This window comes from Schistocerca serialis, chromosome 5, assembly GCF_023864345.2.
Source record: "Schistocerca serialis cubense isolate TAMUIC-IGC-003099 chromosome 5, iqSchSeri2.2, whole genome shotgun sequence".
Taxonomy (NCBI): domain Eukaryota; kingdom Metazoa; phylum Arthropoda; class Insecta; order Orthoptera; family Acrididae; genus Schistocerca; species Schistocerca serialis.
The window spans coordinates 801,035,546-801,056,637 of NC_064642.1; positions in this window are offsets into that span (position 1 = coordinate 801,035,546).

The following is a 21,092-nucleotide window of genomic DNA, read 5'->3' on the forward strand; positions in this document are numbered from 1 at the left end:
AGATTCCGATGCTTCACTTCAGGTTTACTGTTTCCCTTGGACCTTCTTTTTGACGATGAGGCACAGAAATTGCATCGCAATTAAATTCAAAAGGCACAATGACGACTTAAGTACAAGAAGAGTGACACTCTAACTTTCTATGATTTGAACCCCTCCTGTGAGGCCATTTTTAGATTCCGATACTTCACTTCAGGTTTACTGTATACCTTGGAATTTCTTATTGACAATGAAACACAGAAATTGCATCCAAAATTGATACAAAAGGCACAATGCCGACTTAAGTACAAGAGGACTGACACTCTTATTTTCTATGACTTGAACCTCTCCTGTGAGTCCAGTTTTAGATTCCAATGCTTCACTTTCGGTTTACTGTGTACCTTGGACCTTCATATTGAAGATGAAGCACAGAAATTGCATTGGAATTAAATTCAAAAGGCACAATGCCGAGTTAAGTACAAGAGGACTGCCACTCTAATTTTCTATGATTTGAACCTCTAATGTGAATCCAGTTTTAGATTCCGATGCTTCACTTCAGGTTTACTGATTCCGTTGGACCTTCTTTTTGACGATGAAGCACAGAAATTGCATCGGTTTTAAATTCAAAAGGCACAATGCTGACTTAAGTAAAAGAGAACTGACACTCTCACTTTCTATGATTTGAACCTCTCCTGTGAGCCCAGTTTTAGATTCCGATGGTTAACTTCAGGTTTAATGTATACCTTGCACCTTCTTATTGACGATGAAACACAGAAATTGCATCCGAATGTAATACAAAAGGCACAATGCCAACTTAAGTACAAGTGGACTGACACTCTCACTTGCTATGATATGAACCTGTCCTGTGAGTCCAGTTTTAGATTCCGATGCTGCACTTCAGGTTTACTGTATCCCTTGGACCTTATTATTGACGATGAAACACAGAAACTGCATCGGAAAATAAATTCCATAGGCACAATGCCGAATTAAGTACAAGAGGACTGACACTCTTATTTTCTATGACTTGAACCTCTCCTGTGAGTCCAGTTTTAGATTCCGATGCTTCACTTCAGATTTACTGTATGCCCTGGACCTTCTTATTGACGATGAAACACAGAAATTGCATCGGAATTAAATTCAAAAGGCACAATGCCGACTTAAGTAGAAGAGGGCTGTCACTCTACCTTTCAATGATTTGAACTTCACCTGTGAGTCCAGTTTTAGATTCCGATGCTTCACTTCAGATTTACTGTATACCTTGGACCTTCTTATTGACGATGAAACACAGAAATTGCATCGGAATTAAATTCAAAAGGCACAATGCCGACTTAAGTAGAAGAGGGCTTACACTCTACCTTTCAATGATTTGAACCTCACCTGTGAGTCCAGTTTTAGATTCCGATGCTTCACTTCAGGTTTACTGTATCCCTTGGACCTTCTTATTGACGATGAAACACAGAAATTGCATCCGAATTTAATACAAAAGGCACAATGCCGACTTAAATACAAGAGGACTGACACTCTTATTTTCTATGACTTGAACCTCTCCTGTGAGTCCAGTTTTAGATTCCAATGCTTCACTTTCGGTTTACTGTGTACCTTGGACCTTCATATTGACGATGAAGCACAGAATTTGCATTGGAATTAAATTCAAAAGGCACAATGCTGAGTTAAGTACAAGAGGACTGACACTCTAACTTTCTATGATTTGAACCTCTAATGTGAATCCAGTTTTAGATTCCGATGCTTCACTTCAGGTTTACTGATTCCGTTGGACCTTCTTTTTGACGATGAAGCACAGAAATTGCATCGGATTTAAATTCAAAAGGCACAATGCTGACTTAAGTAAAAGAGAACTGACACTCTCACTTTCTATGATTTGAACCTCTCCTGTGAGTCCAGTTTTAGATTCCGATGGTTAACTTCAGGTTTAATGTATACCTTGCACCTTCTTATTGACGATGAAACACAGAAATTGCATCCGAATGTAATACAAAAGGCACAATGCCAACTTAAGTACAAGAGGACTGACACTCACACTTGCTATGATATGAACCTGTCCTGTGAGTCCAGTTTTAGATTCCGATGCTGCACTTCAGGTTTACTGTATCCCTTGGACCTTATTATTGACGATGAAACACAGAAACTGCATCCAAAAATAATACAAAAGGCACAATGCTGACTTAAGTAAAAGAGGACTGACACTCTCACTTTCTATGATTTGAACCTCTCCTGTGAGTCCAGTTTTACATTCTGATGCTTCGCTTCAGGTTTACTGTATCCCGGTGACCTTCTTATTGACGATGAAACACGGAAATTGCATCCGAATTTAATACAAAAGGCACAATGCCGACTTATGTACAAGTGGACTGACACTCTAACTTTTTATGATTTGAACCCCTAATGTGAGTCCAGTTTTAGAGTCCGATGCTTCACTTCAGGTTTTCTGTGTACCCAGCACCTTCACATTGACGATGAAGCACAGAAATTGCATCGGAATTAAATTCAAAAGGCACAATGACGAATTAAGTACAAGAGGACTGACACTATAACTTTCTATGATTTGAACCTCTCCTGTGAGTCCAGTTTTAGATTCCGATGCTACACTTCAGGTTTATTGTATACCATGGACCATCTTATTGACGATGAAAGACAGATATTCCATCGGAATTAAATTCAAAAGGCACAATGCCGAGTAAGTACATGAGGACTGACACTCTAACTTTCTATGATTTGAACCTCCACTGTGAGTCCAGCTTTAGATTCCGATGCTTCACTTTAGGTTTACTGTATACCTGGGACCTTCTTATTGACGATGAAACACAGAAATTGCATCGTAATTAAATTCTAAAATCACAATGCCGAGTTCAGTACATGAGGACTGACACTCTAACTTTCTATGATTTGAACCTCCACTGTGAGTCCAGCTTTAGATTCCGATGCTTCACTTCAGGTTTACTGTATACCTTGGACCTTCTTATTGACGATGAAACACAGAAATTGCATCGGAATTAAATTCCAAAGGCACAATGCCGAATTAAGTACAAGAGGACTGACACTCTAACTTTCTATGATTTGAACCTCTCCTGTGAGTCCAGTTTTAGATTCCGATGCTTCACTTAAGGATTACTGTATCCCTTGGACCTTCTTATTGACGATGAAACACAGAAATTGTATCCGAATTTAATACAAAGGCACATTGCCGACTTAAGTACAAGAGGACTGTCACTCTCACTTTCTATGATTTGAACCTCTCCTGTGAACCCAGTTTTAAATTCCGATGCTTCACCTTAGGTTTACTCTATCCCTTGGACCTTCTTATTGACGATGAAACACAGATATTGCATCCGAATTTAATACAAAAGTCACAATGCCGACTTGAGTACAGAAGGACTAACATTCTAACTTCCTATGATTTGAACCTCTCCTGTGAGTCCAGCTTTAGATTCCGATGCTTCACTTCAGGTTTGCTGTGTACCTTGGTCCTTCTTATTGACGATGAAAGACAGAAATTGCATCGGAAAAAATTCAAAAGGCACAATGCCGAGTTAAGTACATGAGGACTGACACTCTAACCTTCTATGATTTGAACCTCCAATGTGTGTCCAGCTTTAGATTCCGATGCTTCACTTCAGGTTTACTGTATACCTTGGACCTTCTTATTGACGATGAAACACAGAAATTGCATCGGAATTAAATTCAAAAGGCACAATGCAGAGTTAAGTACATGAGGACTGACACTCTAACTTTCTATGATTTGAACCTCCACTGTGAGTCCTGCTTTAGATTCCGATGCTTCACTTCAGGTTAACTGTATACCTTGGACCTGCATATTGACGATGAAACACAGAAATTGCATCGGAATTAAATTCAAAAGGCACAATGCCGAGTTATGTACATGAGGACTGACACTCTAACTTTCTATGATTTCAACCTCCACTGTGAGTCCAGCTTGAGATTCCGATGCTTCACATCAGGTTTACTGTATACCTTGGACCATCGTATTGACGATGAATCACAGAAATTGCATCGGAATTAAATTCCAAAGGCACAATGCCGAATTAAGTACAAGAGAACTGACACTCTAACTTTCTATGATTTGAACCTCTAATGTGAGTCCAGTTTTAGATTCCGATGCTTCACTTCAGGTTTACTGTATCAATTGGACTTTCTTTATGACGATGAAGCACAGATATTGCATTGGAATTAAATTCAATAGGCACAATGCCGACATAAGTACAAGAAGACTGACACTCTATCATTCTATGATTTGGACCACTCCTGTGAGTCCAGTTTTAGATTCCGATGCTTCACTTCAGGTTTATTGAATCCCTTGGACCTTCTTACTGACGACGAAACACAGAAATTGCATCCAAATTTAATACAAAAGGCACAATGCCGACTTAAGTAAAAGAGGACTGGCACTCTCACTTCCTATGATTCGAGCCTCTCCTGTGAGTCCAGATTTAGATTCCGATGCTTCACTTCAGGTTTACTGTATCCCTTGGACCTTCTTATTGACGATGAAACGCAGAAATAGCATTCGAACTTACTACAAAAGGCACAATGCTGACTTAAGTACAAGAGGACTGACACTCTTATTTTCTATGATTTGAACCTCTCCTGTGAGTCCATTTTTAGATTCCGATGCTTCACTTCAGGTTTACTGTATCCCATGGACCTTCATATTGACGATTAAACTCAGAAATTGCATTCGAATTTAATACAAAGGTACAATGCCGACTTAAGTACAAGAGGACTGACACTCTCACTTTCTATGATTTGAACCTCTCCTGTGAGCCCAGTTTTAAATTCCGATGCTTCACCTTAGGTTTACTCTATCCCTTGGACCTTCTTGTTGACGATGAAACACAGATATTGCATCCGAATTTAATACAAAAGTCACAATGCCGACTTGAGTACAGGAGGACTAACATTCTAACTTCCTATGATTTGAACCTCTCCTGTGAGTCCAGCTTTAGATTCCGATGCTTCACTTCAGGTTCACTGTGTACCTTGGAACTTCTTACTGACGATGAAAGACAGAAATTGCATCGGAATTAAATTCAAAAGGCACAATGCCGAGTTAAGTACATGAGGACTGACACTCTAACTTTCTATGATTTGAACCTCCACTGTGTGTCCAGCTTTAGATTCCGATGCTTCACATCAGGTTTACTGTATACCTTGGAACTTCTTATTGACGATGAAACACAGAAATTGCATCGGAATTAAATTCCAAAGGCACATTGCCGAATTAAGTACAAGAGGACTGACACTCTAACTTTCTATGATTTGAACCTCTAATGTGAGTCCAGTTTTAGATTCCGATGCTTCACTTCAGGTTAACTGTATCCCTTGGACCTTCTTTATGACGATGAAACACAGAAATTGCATCGGAATTAAATTCCAAAGGCACAATGCCGAATTAAGTACAAGAGGACTAACACTCTTATTTTCTATGACTTGAACCTCTCCTGTGAGTCCAGTTTTAGATTCCGATGCTTCACTTCAGGTTTACTGAATCCCGTGGACCTTCTTATTGACGATGAAACACAGAAATTGCATCCGAATTTTATACAAAAGGCACAATGCCGACTTAAGTACAAGAGGACTGACACTCTAACTTTCTATGATTTGAACCTCTCCTGTGAGTCCAGTTTTAGATTCCGATGCTTCACTTCAGATTTACTGTATACCTTGGACCTTCTTTTTGACGATGAAGCACAGAAATTGCATCGGAATTAAATTCAAAAGGCACAATGCTGACTTAAGTAAAAGAGAACTGACACTCTCACTTTCTATGATTTGAACCTCTCCTGTGAGTCCAGTTTTAGATTCCGATGGTTAACTTCAGGTTTAATGTATACCTTGGACCTTCGTATTGACGATGAAATACAGAAATGGCATCGGAATTAAATTCAAAAGACACAATGCGGACACAAGTAGAAGAGGACTGACACTCCAACTTTCTATGATTTGAACCTCTTCTGTGAGTCCAGCTTTAGATTCCGATGCTTCACTTCAGGTTTACTGTATCCCTTGGACCTTCTTATTGACGATGAAACACAGAAATTGCATCCGAATTTAATGCAAAAGGCACAATGCCGACTTAAGTACAAGACGACTGACACTCTAATTTTCTATGATTTGAACCTCTAATGTGAGTCCAGTTTTAGATTCCGATGCTTCACTTCAGGTTTACTGTTTCCGTTGGACCTTCTTTTTGACGATGAGGCACAGAAATTGCATCGCAATTAAATTCAAAAGGCACAATGACGACTTAAGTACAAGAAGAGTGACACTCTAACTTTCTATGATTTCAACCTCTAATGTGAGTCCAGTTTTAGATTCCGATGCTTCACTTCAGGTTTACTGTATCCCTTGGACCTTCTTTATGACGATGAAACACAGAAATTGCATCGGAATTAAATTCCAAAGGCACAATGCCGAATTAAGTACAAGAGGACTGACACTCTTATTTTCTATGACTTGAACCTCTCCTGTGAGTCCAGTTTTAGATTCCGATGCTTCACTTCAGATTTACTATATACCCTGGACCTTCTTATTGACGATGAAACACAGAAATTGCATCGGAATTAAATTCAAAAGGCACAATGCCGACTTAAGTAGAAGAGGGCTGACACTCTACCTTTCAATGATTTGAACCTCTCCTGTGAGTCCAGTTTTAGATTCCGATGCTTCACTTCAGATTTACTATATACCCTGGACCTTCTTATTGACGACGAAACACAGAAATAGCATCCGAATTTTATACAAAAGGCACAATGCCGACTTAAGTACAAGAGGACTGACACTCTGACTTTCTATGATTTGAACCTCTCCTGTGAGTCCAGTTTTAGATTCCGATGCTTCACTTCAGGTTTACTATATACCTTGGACCTTCTTATTGACGATGAAACACAGAAATTGAATCGAAATTAATTTCAAAAGGCACAATTCCGAATTAAGTACAAGACGATTGACTCTCTAACTTTCAATGATTTGATCCTCAAATGTGAATCCAGTTTTAGATTCCGATGCTTCACGTCAGGTTTACTGTATCCCTTGTCCCTTCTTTATGACGATGAAACACAGAAATTGCATCGGAATTAAATTCAAAAGTCACAATGCCGACTTAAGTAGAAGAGGGCTGACACTCTACCTTTCAATGATTTGAACCTCACCTGTGAGTCCAGTTTTAGATTCCAATGCTTCACTTTCGGTTTACTGTGTACCTTGGACCTTCACATTGACGATGAAGCACAGAAATAGCATTGGAATTAAATTCAAAAGGCACAATGCCGAGTTAAGTACAAGAGGACTGACACTCTAACTTTCTATGATTTGAACCTCTAATGTGAGTCCAGTTTTAGATACCGATGCTTCACTTCAGCTCACTGTTTCCGTTGGACCCTCTTTTTGACGATGAAGCACAGAAATTGCATCGGAATTATATTCAAACGGCACAATGACGACTTAAGTATAAGAAGAGTGGCACTCTAACTTTCTATGATTTGAACCTCTCCTGTAAGGCCAGTTTTAGATTCCGATGCTTCACTTCAGGTTTACTGTATCCCTTGGACCTTCTTATTGACAATGAAACACAGAAATTGCATCCGAATTTAATACAAAAGGCACAATGCCGACTTATATACAAGAGGACTGACACTCTAACTTTCTATGATTTGAACTTCTAATGTGAATCCAGTTTTAGATTCCGATGCTTCACTTCAGGTTTACTGATTCCGTTGGACCTTCTTTTTGACGATGAAGCACAGAAATTGCATCGGATTTAAATTCAAAAGGCACAATGCTGACTTAAGTAAAAGAGAACTGACACTCTCACTTTCTATGATTTGAACCTCTCCTGTGAGTCCAGTTTTAGATTCCGATGGTTAACTTCAGGTTTAATGTATACCTTGGACCTCCGTATTGACGATGAAATACAGAAATGGCATCGGAATTAAATTCAAAAGACACAATGCTGTCTTAAGTGCAGGAGGACTGAAACTCTAACATTATATGATTTGAACCTCCCCTGTTAGTCCAGTTTAAATTCCGATGCTTCACTTAAGGTTTACTGTATCCCTTGGACATTCTTATTGACGATGAAACACAGAAATTGCATTCGAATTTAATGCAAAAGGCACAATGCAGACTTAAGTACAAGAGGACGAACACTCTAAATTTCTATTATTTGAACCCCTCCTGTAAGTCCACTTTTAGATTCCGATGCTTCACTTCAGGTTTACTGTATACCTTGGACGTTATAATTGACGATGAAACACAGAAATTGCTTTCGAATTTAATACAAAAGGCACAATGCCGACTAAAGTACAAGAGGAGTGACACTCTAACTTTCGATGATTTGAACCTCTCCTGTGAGTCCAGTTTCAGATTCCGATTCTTCACTTCTGGTTTACTGTATCCCTTCGACCTTCGTATATACGATGAAACACAGAAATTGCATCCGAATTTAACACAAAAGGCACAATGCTGACTTAAGTACAAGAGGACTGACACTCTACCTAACTATGATCTGAACCTCTCCCGTGAGTTCAGTTTGAGATTTCGATGCTTCACTTCAGGTTTACTGAATACGTTGGTCCTTCTTATTGGCGATGAAGCACAGAAAATTCATCGGATTTAAATTCAAAAGGCACAATCCTGACTTAAGTACAAGATGACTGACACTCTAACTTTCTATGATTTGAACCTCTCCTGTGAGTCCAGTTTTGGATTCCGATGCTTCACTTCAGGTTTACTGTATACCTTTGACCTTCTTATTGACGAGGAAACACAGAAATTGCATCGGAATTAAGTACAAAAGGCACAGTGCTGACTTAAGTACAAGAGGACTGACACTCTAACTTACTATGATTTGAACCTCTCCTGTGAGTCCGGTTTTAGATTCCGATGCTTCACTTCAGGTTTACTGTATACCTTGGACCTTCTTAATGACGATGAAGCACAGAAATTGCATCGGAATTAAATACAAAAGGCACAATGCCGACTTAAGTACAAGAGGGTTGTCACTCTAACTTTCTATGATTTGAACCTCTCCTGTGAGTCCAGTATTAGATTCCGATGCTTCACTTCATGTTTACTGTATACCTTGGACCTTCTTATTGACGATGAAGCACAGAAAATGCATCGGAATTAAATTCAAAAGGCACAATGCTGACATAAGTACAAGAGGACTGACACTTTAACTTTCTATTATTTGAACCACTCCTGTGAGTCCAGATTAAGATTCCGATGCTTCACTTCAGGTTTACTGTAAGCTTTGGACCTTGTTAATGACGATGAAACAGAGAAATTGCATCGAAATTAAATTCATAACGCACAATGCCGACTTAAGTACAAGAGGACAGACACTCTAACTTTCTATAATTTGGACCTCTCCTGTGAGTCCAGTTTTAGATTCTGATGCTTCACTTCAGGTTTCTTGTATACCTTGGACCTTCTTATTGACGATGAAACACTGAAATTGCATCGGTATTAAATTCAAAAGGCACAATGCCGACTTAAGTAGAAGAGGACGGATACTGTAATTTCCTATGATTTCAACTTCTCCTGAGAGTCCTGTTTTAGATTCCGATGCTTCACATTAGGTTTACAGTATACCTTGGACCTTCTTATTGACGATGAAGCACGTAAAATGCATCGGAATTAAATTCAAAAAGCACAATGCCGATTTAAGTACAAGAGGACTGACATTCTAACCTTCTATAATTTGAACCTCTCTTGTGAGTCCAGTTTTAGATTCCGATGCTTCACATCAGGTTTACAGTATACCTTGGACCTTCTTATTGACGATGAAGCACGAAAAATGCATCCGAATTTAATGCAAAAGGCACAATGCTGACTTAGGTACAAGAGGACTGACACTCTAACTTTCTATGATATGAACCTCTCCTGTGAGTCCAGTGTTAGATTCCGATGCTTCACTTCAGGTTTACTGTATAACGTGGACCTTCTTATACGTTGAAGCCCAGAAATTGCATCGGAATTAAATACAAAAGGCACAATGCCGACTTAAGTACAAGAGGACGACACTCTAACTTTCTATGATTTGAACCTCTCCTGTGAGTCCAGTTTTGGATTCCGATGCTTTACTTTAGTTTTACTGTATACCTTGGACCTTCTTATTGACGAGGAAACACAGACGTTGCACCGGAATTAAATTCAAAAGGCACAATGCCGACTTAAGTACAAGAGGACTGATACTCTAACTTTCTATGATTTGAACCTCTCCTGTGAGTCCAGTTTTCGATTCCGATGCCTCACTTCAGGTTTACTGTATCCCTTCGACCTTCTTATTGACGATGACACACAGAAATTGCATCCGAATTTAATACAAAAGGCACAATGCTGACTTAAGTACAAGAGGACTGACTATCTAACTTTCTATGATTTGAACCTCTCCCGTGAGTTCAGTTTGAGATTTCGATGCTTCACTTCAGGTTTACAGTATCCCTTGGACCTTCTTATTGACGATGAAACACAGAAATTGCATTCGAATATAATACAAAAGGCACAATGCCGACTTAAGTACTAGAGGACAGACACTCTAACTTTCTATGATTTGAACCTCTCCTGTGAGTCCACTTTTAGATTCCGATGCTTCACTTCAGGTTAACTGTATACCATGGACATTATTATTGACGCTGAAACACAGAAATTGCATCCAAATTTAATGTAAAAGGCACAATGCTGACTTAGGTACAAGAGGACTGACACTCTAACTTTCTATGATTTTAACCTCTCCTGTGAGTCCAGTTTTAGATTTCGATGCTTCACTTCAGGTTTACTGTATACCTTGGACCTTCTTATTGACGAGGAAACACAGAAATTCCATCGGAAATAAATACAAAAGGCACAGTGCAAACTTAAGTACAAGGGGACTAACTCTCTAACTTTCTATGATTTGAACCACTCCTGTGAGTCCAGTTTTAGATTCCGATGCTTGACTTCAGGTTTACTGTATACCTTGGACCTTCTTATTGACGATGAAGCACAGAAATTGCATCGGAATTAAATACAAAAGGCACAATGCCGACTTAAGTACAAGAGGACTGTCACTCTAACTTTCTATGATTTGAACCTCTCCTGTGAGTCCAGTTTTGGATTCCGATGCTTCACTTCAGGTTTACTGTATACCTTGGACCTTCGTATTGACGATGAAACACAGATATTGTATCCAAATTAAAATCAAAAAGCACAATGCTGACTTAAGTACAAGAGGACGGACACTCTAACTTTCTATGATTTGAACCTCTCCTGTGAGTCCAGTTTTAGATTCCGATGCTTCACCTAACGTTTACTGTATACCTTGGACCTTCTTATTGACGATGAAGCACATAAAATGCATCGGAATTAAATTCAAAAGGCACAATGCCGACTTAAGTACAAGAGGACTGACACTCTAACCTTCTATGATTTGAACCTCTCCTGTGAGTCCAGTTTTGGATTCCGATGCTTTACTTCAGGTTTACTGCATACCTTGGACCTTCTTATTGACGATGAAACACAGAAATAGCATCGGAATAAAATTCAAAAGGCACAATGCCGACTTAAGTACTAGAGGACTGATATTCTAAATTTCTATGATTTGGACCTCTCATGTGTAGTCCAGTGTTAGATTCCGATGCTTCACTCCAGGTTTACTGTATCTCTTCGACCTTCTTAATGACCATGAAACACAGAAATTGCATCTGAATTTAATACAAAAGGCACAATGCTGACTTAAGTACAAGAGGACTGACTATCTAACTATCTATGATTTGAACCTCTCCCGTGAGTTCAGTTTGAAATTTCGCTGCTTCACTTCTGGTTTACTGTATCCCTTGGACCTTCTTATTGACGATGAAACACAGAAATTGCATTCGAATTTAATACAAAAGGCACAATGCCGACTTAAGTACTAGAGGACAGGCACTCCAACTTTCTATGATTTGAAACTCTCCTGTGAGTCCACTTTTAGATTCCGATGCTTCACTTCAGGTTTACTGTATACTTTGGACCTTCCTATTGACGATGAAACACAGAAATTGCATCGGAAATAAATTCAAAAGGCACAATGCCGACTTAAGTACAAAAGGACTGACCCTCTAACTTTCTATAATTTGAACCTCCCCTGTGAGTCCTGTATTAGATTCCGATGCTTCACTTCAGGTTTACCGTTTAACGCGGACCTTCTTATACGATGAAGCACAGAAATTGCATCGGAATTAAATACAAAAGCACAATGCCGACTTAAGTACAAGAGGACGACACTCTGACTTTCTATGATTTGAACCTCTCCTGTGAGTCCAGTTTTGGATTCCGATGCTTTACTTCAGGTTTACTGTATACCTTGGACCTTCTTATTGACGATGAAACACAGAAATAGCATCGGAATTAAATTCAAAAGGCACAATGCCGACATAAGTACAAGACGACTGACACTCTAACTTTCTATGTTTTGAACCTCTCATGTGCAGTCCAGTGTTAGATTCCGATGCTTCACTTCAGGTTTACTGTACCCTTCGACCTTCGTAATGACGATGAAACACAGAAATTGCATCCGAATTTGATACAAAAGGCACAATGCTGACTTAAGTACAAGAGGACTGACTCTCTAACTTTCTATGATTTGAACCTCTCCCGTGAGTTCAGTTTGAGATTTCGATGCTTCACTTCAGGTTTACACTATCCCTTGGACCTTCTTATTGACGATGAAACACAGAAATTGCATTCGAATTTAATACAAATGCACAATGCCGGCTTAAGTACTAGAATACAGGCACTCTAACTTTCTATGATTTGAACATCTCCTGTGAGTCCACTTTTAGATTCCGATGCTTCACTTCAGGTTAACTGTATACCATGGACATTCTTATTGACGATGAAACACAGAAATTGCATCTGAATTTAATGCAAAAGGCACAATGCTGACTTAGGTACAAGTGGACTGACACTCTAACTGTCTATGATTTGAACCCCTCCTATGAGTCCAGTTTTAGATTTCGATGCTTCACTTCAGGTTTACTGTATACCTTGAACTTTCTTATTGACGAAGAAACACAGAAATTGCATCGGAATTAAATACAAAAGGCACAGTGCTGACATAAGTACAAGAGGACTGACACTCTAACTTTCTTTGATTTGAACCTTTCCTGTGACTCCAGTTTTAGATTCCGATGCTTCACTTCAGGTTAACTTTATACCTTGGACCTTCTTATTGACGATGAAGCACAGAAATCGCATAGGAATTAAATACAAAAGGCACATTGCCGACTTAAGTACAAGAGGACTGTCACTCTAACTTTCTATCATTTGAACCTCTCCTCTGAGTCCAGTTTTGATTCCGACGCTTCACTTCAGGTTTACTGTATACCTTGGACCTTCGTATTGACGATGAAACACAGAAATTGCATCGGAATTAAATTCAAAATTCACAATGCCGACTTAAGTTCAAATGGACTGACACTCAAGCTTTCTATGATTAGAACGTCTCCTGTGAGTCCAGTTTTGGATTCCGATGCTTCACTTCAGGTTTACTGTATAGCTTGCACCTTCTTATTGACGATGAGGCACAGAAAGTGCATCAGAATTAAATTCAAAAGGCACAATGCCGACTTAAGTACAAGAGGACTGACACTCTAACTTTCTATGATTTGTACCTCTCCTGTGAGTCCAGTTTTAGATTCCGATGCTTCACTTCCGGTTTACTGTATACCTTGGACCTTCTTATTGACGATGAAACACAGAAATTGCATCGGCAAAAAATTCAAAAGACACAATGCCGACTTAAGTACAAGCGGACAGATACTCTAATTTTGTATGATTTTAACCTCTCCAGTAGGTCCAGTTTTAGATTCAGGAGCTTCACATCATGTTTACTATATACCTTGGACCTTCTTATTGACGAAAAAGCACAGAGAATGCATCGGAATTAAATTCAAAAGGCACAATGCCGACTTAAGTACAAGAGGACTGACACTCTACATTTCTATGAATTGAACCTCTCTTGTGAGTCCAGTTTCAGATTTCGATGCTTCACTTCAGGTTTACTGTATACCTTGGACCTTCGTATTGACGATGAAACACAGGAATTGCAAAGGAATTAAATTCAAAAGGCACAATGCTGACTTAAGTACAAGTGGACGGACACTCTAACTTTCTATGATTTGAACCTCTCCTGTGAGTCCAGTTTTAGATTCCGATGCTTCACCTAACGCTTACTCTATACCTTGGTTCTTCTTATTGACGATGAAGCACATAAAATGCATCGGAATTAAATTCAAGAGGCACAATGACGACTTAAGTACAAGAGGACTGACACTCTAACTTTCTATGATTTGAACCTCTCCTGTGAGTCCAGTTTTGGATTCCGATGCTCCACTTCAGGTTTACTGTATACCTTGGACCTTCTTATTGACGATGAAACACACAAATTGCATCGGAATTAAATTCAAAAGGCACAATGCCGACCTAAGTACAAAAGGACGGATACTCTAATTATGTATGATTTGAACCTCTCCTGTAAGTCCAGTTTTAGATTCAGGAGCTTCACATCTGGTTTACTGTATACCTTGGACCTTCTTATTGACGAAGATGCACAGAAAATGCATCGGAATTAAATTCCAAAGGCACAATGCCGACTTAAGTACAAGAGGACTGACACTCTAAATTTCTATGATTTGAACCTCTACTGTGAGTCCAGTTTTAGATTCCGGAGCTTCACTTCAGGTTAACTGTATACCTTGGACATTCTTATTGACGATGAAAGACAGAAATTGCATCCGAATTTAATGCAACAGGCACAACGCCGACTTAGGTACAAGAGGACTGACCCTCTAACTTTCTATGATTTGAACAACTCCTGTGAGTCCGGTTTTAGATTCCGATGCTTCATTTCAGGTTTACTGTACACCTTGGACCTTCTTATTGACGATGAAACACAGAAATTGCATCGGAATTAAATTCAAAAGGCACAATGCCGACTTAAGTACAAGAGGACAGACACTCTAACTTTCTATGATTTGAACCTCTCCTGTGAATCCAGTCTTAGATTCCGATGCTCCACTTCAGGTTTACTGTATACCTTGGTCCTTCTAATTGACGATGAAACACAGAAATTGCATTCGAATTTAATACCAAAGGTACAATGCCGACTAAGGTACAAGAGGACTGACACTCTAATTTTCTATGATTTGAACCTCTCCTGTGAGTCCAGTTTTAGATTCCGATGCTTCACTTCAGGTTTACTGTATACCTTGGACCTTCATATTGACGATGAAGCACAGAAAATGCATCGGAATTAAATTCCAAAGGCACAATGCCGACTTAAGTACAAGAGGACTGACACTCTAAATTTCTATGAATTGAACCTCTCTTGTGAGTCCAGTTTTAGATTCCGATGTTTCACTTCAGGTTAGCTGAATACCTTGGACATTCTTATTGACGATGAAACACAGAAATTGCATCCGAATTTAATGCAACAGGCACAACGCCGACTTAGGTACAAGAGGACTGACCCTCTAACTTTCTATGATTTGAACCACTCCTGTGAGTCCGGTTTTAGATTCCGATGCTGTTCTTCAGGTTTACTGTATACCTTGGACCTTCTTATTGATGAAGAAACACAGAAAATTGCATCGGACTTAAATACAAAAGGCACAGTGCTGACTTAAGTACAGGACGACTGACACTCTAACTTTCTATCATTTGAACCTCTCCTGTGAGTCCAGTTTTAGATTCCGATGTTTCACTTAAGGTTTAATGTATACCTTGGACCTTCTTATTGACGATGAATCACAGAAATTGCATCGGAATTAAATACAAAATGCACAATGCCGACTTAAGTACAAGAGGACTGACACTCTAAATTTCTATGAAGTGAACCTCCCTTGTGAGTTCAGTTTTAGATTCCGATGCTTCACTTCAGGTTAGCTGTATACCTTGGACATTCTTATTGACGATGAAACACAGAAATTGCATCCGAATTTAATGCAAAAGGCACAATGCCGACTTAGGTACAAGAGGACTGACACTCAAACTTTCTATGATTTGAACCACTCCTGTGAGTCCGGTTTTAGATTCCGATGCTGTTCTTTAGGTTTACTCTATAACTTGGACCGTCTTATTGACGAAGAAACACAGAAAATTGCATCGGAATTAAATTCCAAAGGCACAATGCCGACTTAAGTACAAGAGGACTGACACTCTGAATTTCAATGAATTGAACCTCTCTTGTGGGTCCAGTTTTAAATTCCGATGCTTCACTTCAGGTTAGCTGTATACCTTGGACATTCTTATTGACGGTGAAACACAGAAATTGCATCGGAATAAAAAAACCAGAGGCACAATGCCCACTTAAGTGCAGAGGACGGACACTTTAATTTTCTATGATTTGAACCTCTACTGTGAGTCCAGTTTTAGATTCCGGTGCTTCACTTCAGGTTAACTGTATACCTTGGACCTTCTTATTGACGATAAAGCACAGAAAATGCATCGGATTTAAATTCAAAAGGCACAATGCTGTCTTAAGTACAAGAGGACTGACACTCTAACTTTCTATGATTTGAACCTCTCCTGTGAGTCCAGTTTTAGATTCCGATGCTTCATTTCAGGTTTACTGTACACCTTGGACCTTCTTATTGACGATGAAACACAGAAATTGCATCGGAATTAAATTCAAAAGGCACAATGCCGACTTAAGTACAAGAGGACAGACACTCTAACTTTCTATGATTTGAACCTCTCCTGTGAATCCAGTCTTAGATTCCGATGCTCCACTTCAGGTTTACTGTATACCTTGGTCCTTCTAATTGACGATGAAACACAGAAATTGCATTCGAATTTAATACCAAAGGTACAATGCCGACTAAGGTACAAGAGGACTGACACTCTAATTTTCTATGATTTGAACCTCTCCTGTGAGTCCAGTTTTAGATTCCGATGCTTCACTTCAGGTTTACTGTATACCTTGGACCGTCATATTGACGATGAAGCACAGAAAATGCATCGGAATTAAATTCCAAAGGCACAATGCCGACTTAAGTACAAGAGGACTGACACTCTAAATTTCTATGAATTGAACCTCTCTTGTGAGTCCAGTTTTAGATTCCGATGTTTCACTTCAGGTTAGCTGAATACCTTGGACATTCTTATTGACGATGAAACACAGAAATTGCATCCGAATTTAATGCAACAGGCACAACGCCGACTTAGGTACAAGAGGACTGACCCTCTAACTTTCTATGATTTGAACCACTCCTGTGAGTCCGGTTTTAGATTCCGATGCTGTTCTTCAGGTTTACTGTATACCTTGGACCTTCTTATTGATGAAGAAATACAGAAAATTGCATCGGACTTAAATACAAAAGGCACAGTGCTGACTTAAGTACAGGACGACTGACACTCTAACTTTCTATCATTTGAACCTCTCCTGTGAGTCCAGTTTTAGATTCCGATGTTTCACTTAAGGTTTAATGTATACCTTGGACCTTCTTATTGACGATGAATCACAGAAATTGCATCGGAATTAAATACAAAATGCACAATGCCGACTTAAGTACAAGAGGACTGACACTCTAAATTTCTATGAAGTGAACCTCTCTTGTGAGTTCAGTTTTAGATTCCGATGCTTCACTTCAGGTTAGCTGTATACCTTGGACATTCTTATTGACGATGAAACACAGAAATTGCATCCGAATTTAATGCAAAAGGCACAATGCCGACTTAGGTACAAGAGGACTGACACTCAAACTTTCTATGATTTGAACCACTCCTGTGAGTCCGGTTTTAGATTCCGATGCTGTTCTTTAGGTTTACTGTATAACTTGGACCGTCTTATTGACGAAGAAACACAGAAAATTGCATCGGAATTAAATTCCAAAGGCACAATGCTGACTTAAGTACAAGAGGACTGACACTCTGAATTTCAATGAATTGAACCTCTCTTGTGAGTCCAGTTTTAAATTCCGATGCTTCACTTCAGGTTAGCTGTATACCTTGGACATTCTTATTGACGGTGAAACACAGAAATTGCATCGGAATAAAAAAACCAGAGGCACAATGCCCACTTAAGTGCAGAGGACGGACACTTTAATTTTCTATGATTTGAACCTCTACTGTGAGTCCAGTTTTAGATTCCGGTGCTTCACTTCAGGTTAACTGTATACCTTGGACCTTCTTATTGACGATAAAGCACAGAAAATGCATCGGATTTAAATTCAAATGGCACAATGCTGTCTTAAGTACAAGAGGACTGACACTCTAACTTTCTATGATTTGAACCTCTCCTGTGAGTCCAGTTTTAGATTCCGATGCTTCATTTCAGGTTTACTGTACACCTTGGACCTTCTTATTGACGATGAAACACAGAAATTGCATCGGAATTAAATTCAAAAGGCACAATGCCGACTTAAGTACAAGAGGACAGACACTCTAACTTTCTATGATTTGAACCTCTCCTGTGAATCCAGTCTTAGATTCCGATGCTCCACTTCAGGTTTACTGTATACCTTGGTCCTTCTAATTGACGATGAAACACAGAAATTGCATTCGAATTTAATACCAAAGGTACAATGCCGACTAAGGTACAAGAGGACTGACACTCTAATTTTCTATGATTCGAACCTCTCCTGTGAGTCCAGTTTTAGATTCCGATGCTTCACTTCAGGTTTACTGTATACCTTGGACCTTCATATTGACGATAAAGCACAGAAAATGCATCGGAATTAAATTCAAAAGGCACAATGCCGACTTAAGTACAAGAGGACTGACACTCTAACTTCCTATGTTTTGAACCTCTCCTGTGAGTCCAACTTTAGATTCCGAAGCTTCACTTCAGGTTTACTGTGTACCTTGGACCTTCTTATTGACGATGAAAGACAGAAATTGCATCGGAATTAAATTCAAAAGGCACAATGCCGAGTTAAGTACATGAGGACTGACACTCTAACTTTCTATGATTTGAACCTCCACTGTGTGTCCAGCTTTAGATTCCGATGCTTCACTTCAGGTTTACTGTATACCTTGGACCTTCGTATTGACGATGAAACACAGAAATTGCATCGGAATTAAATTCAAAAGGCACAATGCCGAGTTAAGTACATGAGGACTGACACTCTAACTTTCTATGATTTGAACCTCCACTGTGTGTCCAGCTTTAAATTCCGATGCTTCACTTCAGGTTTACTGTATACCTTGGACCTTCTTATTGACGATGAAACACAGAAATTGCATCGGAATTAAATTCAAAAGGCACAATGCCGAGTTAAGTACATGAGGACTGACACTCTAACTTTCTATGATTTGAACCTCTACTGTGAGTCCAGTTTTAGATTCCAATGCTTCACTTCAGGTTTACTGTATACCTTGGACATTCTTATTGACGATGAAACACAGAAATTGCATTTGAATTTAATACCAAAGGCACAATGCCGACTAAAGTACAAGAGGACTGACACACTAATTTTCTATGATTTGAACCTCTCCTGTGAGTCCAGTTTTAGCTTCTGATGCTTCACATTAGGTTTAGTGTATACCTTGGACCATCTTATTGACGATGAAGCACAGAAATTGCATCGGAATTAAATACAAAAGGCACAATGCCGACATAAGTACAAGTGGACTGTCACTCTAACTTTCTATGATTTGAACCTCTCCTGTGAGTCCAGTTTTAGATTCCGATACTTCACTTCTGGTTTTCTGTATCCCTTGGACATTCTTATTGACGATGAAACACAGAAATTGCATTCGAATTTAATACAAGAGGCACATTGCCGACTTAAGTACTAGAGGACAGACACGCTAACTTTCTATGATTTGAACCTCTCCTGTGAGTCCAGTTTTAGATTCTGATGCTTCACTTCAGGTTTGCTGTATCCCTAGGACCTTCTTATTGACAATGAAACACAGAAATTGCATCCGAATTTAATACAAAACGCACAATTCCGACCTCAGTACAAGAGGACTGACACTCTAACTTTCTAAGATTTGAACCTCTCCTATGAGTCCAGTTTTAGATTCCGATGCTTCACTTAAGATTTACTGTATACCTTGGACCTTCTTATTGACGATCAAACACAGAAATTGCATCCGAATTTAACACAAAAGGCACAGTGCCGACTTAAGTACAAGAGGACTGACACTCTCACTTTCTATGATTTGAACCTCTCCTGAGAGTCCTGTTTTAGATTCCGATGCTTCACTTCAGGTTTACTGTATACCTTGGACCTTCTTGTTGACGATGAAACACAGAAATTGCATCCGAATTTAATACAAAAGGCACAATGCCGACATAAGTACAAGAGGACTGACACACTCACTTTCAATGATTTGAACCTCTCCTGTGAGTCCAGTTTTAGATTCCGATGCTTCACTTCTGTTTTACTGTATACCTTGCACCTTCCTATTGACGATGAAACACAGAAATTGCATCCGAATTTAAAACAAAAGGCACAATGCCGACTTAAGTACAAGAGGACTGACACTCTAACTTTCTATGATTTGAACCTCTCCTGTGACTCCAGTTTTAGATTCCGTTGCTTCACTTCAGGTTTACTGTATGCCTTGGACCTTCTTAGTGACGATGAAACACAGAAATTGCATCCGAATTTGATACAAAAGTCACAATGCCGAATTAAGTAAGAGAGGACTGACACTCTAACTTTCTATGATTTGAACCTCTCCTGTGAGTCCAGATTTAGATTCCGATGCTTCACTTCAGGTTTACTGTATCCCTTGGACCCTCTTATTGGCGATGAAACACAGATATTGCATCCGAATTTAATACAAAACACGCAATGCCAACTTAAGTACAAGAGGACTGACACTCTAACTTTCTATGACTTGAACCTCTCCTGTGACTCCAGTTTTAGACTCAGATGCTTCACTTCAGGTTTACTGTATGCCTTGTACCTTCTTATTGACGATGAATCACAGAAATTGCATCCGAATTTGATACAAAAGTCACAATGCCGAATTAAGTACATGTGGACTGACGCTCTAACTTTCTATGTTTTGAACCTCTCCTGTGAGTCCAGTTTTAGATTCCGATGCTTCACTTCAGGTTTACTGTATCCCTTGGACCCTCTTATTGGCGATGAAACACAGAA